This window comes from Gigantopelta aegis, unplaced genomic scaffold (assembly GCF_016097555.1).
Source record: "Gigantopelta aegis isolate Gae_Host unplaced genomic scaffold, Gae_host_genome ctg4068_pilon_pilon, whole genome shotgun sequence".
Taxonomy (NCBI): domain Eukaryota; kingdom Metazoa; phylum Mollusca; class Gastropoda; order Neomphalida; family Peltospiridae; genus Gigantopelta; species Gigantopelta aegis.
This window is the reverse complement of record NW_024533661.1, coordinates 11,819-18,183: the sequence shown is the minus strand read 5'-3', so window position 1 is coordinate 18,183 and position 6,365 is coordinate 11,819. Positions and strand designations below refer to the sequence as shown.

The 6,365-nt window shown below is 31.0% G+C and overlaps 1 pseudogene; it reads right to left on the bottom strand.

The window, feature by feature from the left end:
- Nucleotides 1-643: 643 nt before the first annotated feature.
- Nucleotides 644-2,383, bottom strand: LOC121392554 (annotated as a pseudogene).
- Nucleotides 2,384-6,365: the final 3,982 nt, after the last annotated feature.

Below are 6,365 nucleotides of genomic sequence, written 5' to 3'. Positions count from 1 at the left end.
AAATATGACCTTATTTCTTTTTGTTTTCTAACATAACTTCATCCTGTAAAGAGAAGATCAAGACTTCAACTGAATTATGAAAACATGAGAACATTAGACTTGTCACTGAAGTAACTACTTATTTTCAATGCTATCTATGTTGTATAGTAAGTAGCACCTAACTGTGGAATTTATATATTTTAACTATATTCATTATTCTATAAAACAAATGGTCATTATCTATCTCGATAATCAACCCACTGTCCTATGACTACAACTAAGTATCCAATACTTTGAATGGTATATGTGGTAATGTTACTTCTTTAGGTTGATAAAAACCTCTATTCATGTATATCTGATGTTCTAGCTGGACTTATTGTTTTTGAGACAATTCACCAGAGTTGTCTTCTTTTACTGTAATAATAGTTTCAACTCATATTAGGGTTTTAAAATGATCTCAATTTTTTTTATATACATATATATCCCTCAATATACATTCCCTCCCTTTTGTTCGTTTGATGATTTAATAATGATATCATTATTGTTTATGTCAGTAACAATAAAATTGATAAAAAACAGCTATGACAATTAAAATACACGATCACGAAGATGACTGGCTACTACATTTGAAGGTAGTCGACCAGGTCGTGGAGCAACTACTGGTCTATGACTTCCAGTATGCATACAAACATGAACTGCGGAGTGCTGATAAGTACAAATGAGTGAGATTCTTTGGAAGCGGATCTTTCCAAAAAGAAATCATGTTTCCAAAGCGGCATCAGCATCAATTCTTTTTTTTGGATCCAAAACTAGAAGTTTCTCAATGAGGTCTAGTGCATAAGGATCTTCAACAAAATGACGGAGACGCTCTCGTACTTTCCTATTCTCTTTAGCTGGCAGTTCCAACTTTTGATAATGTTCAAGTTTATCAACTCTGGCCATTCCTCGGGAATAAGTTGATCCACACAATTGACATATAAGAGTAATTTGTTTTTGTTCTGTATTTCCTTGCAGTATCGGACGTCGAGTCCAATCTCGGCCATAATGCATCCAGCACTCACATATCAACTGGAGGCCATAATTTTGCTCACCCAATAAGAGTTCAGGAGGACGGTACCACAATGTTACTACTCCATTAGTGTAACGGTTGATTTGGGCCTTTATTTAATGCACGAGCTAGTCCAAAATCTGCAAGCTCAATTCTCCGGTACGTGTCATCAAAATATTAGATGACTTCATGTCGCGATGTAGTATGTTGATTGACATGTATGTAAAAAAAGAGCATTAAAGAGTTGTTGCATAATATTTTTGATTTCACCAGAGAGAAATGGACTTCTTTACATTCAAGAAGACCAGCCAATCGTGTTCACAGAAATCCCAACACCAAGTAATGCTCCCTGTCTCTACTGTAGGGAGTAGCTGTAGAAAAGATGTAATCATAAACAACAATGGTGTCTTGTGTGTAGTAAGGGTTACCTTTGGTACGACATACTTCAACCAAATTGATGATGTTTTTGTGTTTTAGTACCTGTAGTATACGTATTTCTCTCAATGCTGTTATCGGAAACTAAAATTAAGGAAATTTATAAATAACATGTACATAATTATAGTAACCTCAATATAGTAAGTATTAGTACTTGTCTAGTGCCTTACAACACATTTGACAGTTAGTGGAAACTAAATAGGTTAGCTCATTAAGTTATAACTAGTTATTAAATTATAAGTCCATGTTGTTAGCACAAACTACCGTCATAAACAGGATACCATTATTAGACAATATTTCAAAATATTACACTATACTTCATCCATGTGTTGTATGCTCATTGTAAACTAGTCTGTTTTCAAGTGCAGGTGTATTTATAGTAGGAAGACCACATTATACCACATTATGTGGTCGTGTGTACTACATGGAGCAAACATCATGACTATATTAACTCTAGTATAAGAATATTAACTCTATAGTATAAGAGAATTGTCACCACATCAAGTGATATTATATAAACTTTGGATTGTGTCCTAGCAGATAGAAATATGCTTTAATGTAACATTAATTAATACATTTACATTTCAAATTAATTAGAATTTAAGGCTATTCAAATATTGCCAGAATTACTGATGCAAATATAATGTTTATACTTACCCTTTTTTCTCTTTGTCCATACATACTTTCTTTAAAGCTACAAGACGACCTGTCTCGCGATCTCGTGCCTTGAATACCTCCTAAAAATATATCAAGATTCAATTTAATTTATAGATATCTATTCAAATAATAAGATCTTTCGCGTTCATGACTTACCCAAATGTTCCTTGACCAACTTTAGCTAGTTTTTCATATTTTAGAGACTTCTGGACAATATGGAAAATTGGCAGAACCACGAACTGGTCCAACTGAACTGCGGCTCATCATGGCTAGAGCTCCACCTTCGACAAAGTTATAATGCACTTCGGAGAATCAGTGTTACCAGATTGGCACAATCAATGCTAAATTTAGGACATGAGCAAGACTTTTAGCATCATTTTAGCGCTAGAAATTATGTAACACTTTTTTAGCACATTTTAAAATGTTTTGAACAGTTTAGCACTTTTTAAAGCACATTTAAAAAATGTTTAGAACTTTTTTTAGCACTTTGTCTAAAATATGTACAACTGTGCCATTGAGTAATTACAAAGGAAGGTGTGAAAGACTTATCTCCTACAGAGGATTGTACAAACTTTGCCATCCACCTGAAATGATTGAACTAATGAGCTCACAGAACCTATACAACTAAGATCATTGTATCATGCATCGTTAATATTGAGGTTAACTTAGGCTTATTGTGGAGATGGACATCAAATGTATCGTGCCTCGTGAGTCTTGAGGTTAATATAGTTTGTTTTAGACATGAACATCAATAACTTGTCAAAGATTTGTATGGCCAGCTGTAGGTTTGAGGCCGGCATTAGTAGGCAGCTTGGTGTTGATCTGAATAGTGAAGAAGAGTTCATGCATTGTCTCAGCATTGCTTTGCTTTTATTCATCTTTTATCTAATTTCCTTGTGTCTTTTTCATCGTTGTATTTTGTGAAGGTATGTATTAAACTTGCCCTTTATATATGACCTCAGTCAATAATACCAGGATCATATATGACTTTATACTGGATGACAATCATATAACTGAGTCATGATATTAACTTGATATCATGACCTTCCTGATGCGACCCTTCATACATATTTTAATTGACCTTTTCATGACCACCTATTTATTACAATTATTTTTTGATATTAAACTTGATCTTACCCTCCCACATACTACAATCCCCTTGTATTTTTGTCTGTTTGTATTTATGCGATTTTTTCTGATGTCATTGTAACCATCTCTTGTCTGTGTGTAATTTATTAATGTATATTATTAACCTTCTGTGTGACTGTCTGATGTTGTTTTAACCTCCTATGTCAGTTTTGATGTTTATTTAACCTCCTCGTGTCTAACGTGTCATAGTAATTAACCTGTGTTGTATATGTATTAACACTTATTATTATTATTATTATTATTATTATTATGTATCTGATGCATGTGTATTAACACTTATTATTATTATTATTATTATTATTATGTATCTGATGTATGTGTATTACACTTATTATTATTATTATTATTATATATCTGATGTATGTGTATTAACACTTATTATTATTATTATTATTATTATTATTATTATTATGTATCTGATGTATATGTATTAACACTTATTATTATTATTATTATTATTATTATTATGTATCTGATGTATATGTATTAACACTTATTATTATTATTATTATTATTATTATTATGTATCTGATGTATATGTATTAAACACTATTATTATTATTATTATTATTATTATTATATTATTATTATTATTATTATTATGTATCTGATGTATATGAATTAACACATGTTATTATTATTATTATTATTATTATGTATCTGATGTATATGTATTAACACTTATTATTATTATTATTATTATTATATTTTATTTAATATGATGTATATGAATTAACACACTATTATATTATTATTATATTATATAATTATTATGTATCTGATGTATGTGTATTAAACTGCTGTCATATTAATCTGAGTGTATAAACCTCTTTGTCTGATGTATGTATATTTAACCCCCATGTGTCATGTTGTATAATCCTGTGTGTATTAATTCCCCTTGTACAAGTTGTTCTGATGTGTGTTGTAACCTTCTTGTGTCTAGTGTATTATTAACCTCCTTGAGTCTGATGTGTCATGTTATATCCTGATATATTAAACCTCTTGATTTGTCTGTTACATTAATCATGATGTGCGTCAACCTTCTGAAGTGTATTTAGCCCAGTGTCTGTTGATAATCGTAATGCATCAATCCTTTTGTGTCTGTTGTATTAATCTTGGTGTGCATTAACTTCCTTGTGTGTATGTAACCCCAGTGTCTGTAAAACAATCATAATGTATTAACCCTTTTGTATCTGTTGTATTAATCATGATGTATCTACCATATTATAATTAATAGTCAATGTGAATATGGTTCTCTTCGCGTCATCTTGAATGTGGAAATGGTTTGGCTTTCTTGTGAACAGATTCACGATATTGATCTACAATTTACCAGCTGCAGAGCATGAACTTGTATGTCAATAAAATTTTAAGCCCTCCCTACTAGTTTGTGAAACAGTCATATTGATGTGGCCTTTCAGAGAATGAGAGGGTGGAAGGGTGGGGGAGACAGCAATAAAGCACTACCTCCACGTGCGGTGTCATCTGGAACATCATAGTTACCCCTGTGATGTACTGAGTACTGAATATACCATTGATCCTTAGCTCATTATCAATAACCAAACATTGGACCTTTGTCATATAGTTGTTCCTTTAAAGTTAGATGTGCTAAGAAAATAATTTAAGGAATTTAGAATTACTATGCCTAATATATAACAGACACTTTGTTAATATTATAGAAGTTTCTGCTGAAATTTAGAGTTTCTTTAGTATTATGTATTCTCACAATAGATAAAGTGTTGCAGGACATGTACTATAGAATATTATCTTCAATGTGTATTTCAGTACTATTGTCTTAATGTATTTCAGTACTATTGCAGGTTTATGGTCAACTGTGATCTTTTTTATGATGACAATGACGCAAATTGAGGTAAGTACATGTACTGTAAGTTATTTTAAGGGATTAAGCTTCTTTTTACATTCCACTTTCTGTACATAGTTGTAGATGGATGACACAAATTGAGGTTATAAATATTTATTGGACCATGGTACCCTTCTTCCTTCTACTGTGTGAATTTATATAATGTGTTATATTTTAACTATATTCATTATTCTATAAAACAAATGGTCATTATCTATCTCGATAATCAAGCCACTGTCCTATGACTACAACTAAGTATCCAATACTTTGAATGGTGTATGTGGTAATGTTACTTCTTTAGGTGAATAAAAAAGTCTATTCTTGTCCCTCTTTGTTATCATTAGAAGGTCTTAAGTAACTACATATCTGTATATGTCTATAATACCAACTGTGTACATGTACTGAGTCCTGGTAGCAATTCTACTTCCAAACATATTGTTGTAATCCTAACACTTACAGGATTGCACAAGGACATCGAACAGCATTATACTAATGAGGACGAGACTACTGGATTGAGAACTTAACCATTATTGGTTAATGTAATGGATAGTAAACTCTTTACATCTAGACAATGGACAATATACTAGTTTACAGTAATTGTATCAGTCATTTCTCTAATGATGGATACTTATTTTCCTGTCTGTACCAAACCATACTGCCTTAGAGACTATTACTATATAGACAGTATATATACTAGTTTTAATAATATTCATAGTGAGTTAAAATTTTGATTAAACTACATAGTATTTTGTAAGTAATTCATACTATTGAAAAAAAGATTTATTTTTATGGATATTATATTTAACAATTTTATTGGATAATAACACCTGTCACTAATTTCACGTGATACAAAAAATTGTGCTATGAAGTATTTCAAATTAACTACTTTTGTGTCTCCAATCTTCACCAAAGCCTGTCACATCATATAACAACCAACCAAATAGCCCAATTAATTCAATTAATTTAAGAACAAGTTAATGCGATCTTACAACACCAAAACAAGCTGACATATACTGTACATAAAATAAACTAACATACACTGTACATAATAGAACTGATATACACTGTACATATAGAACTAACATACACTATACATAATAGAACTGATATACACTGTACATAATAGAACCTGATATACACAGTACATAATAGAACTAACATACACTGTACATAATAGAACTGATATACACTGTACATAATAGAACTGATATACACTGTACATAATAGAACTAATATACA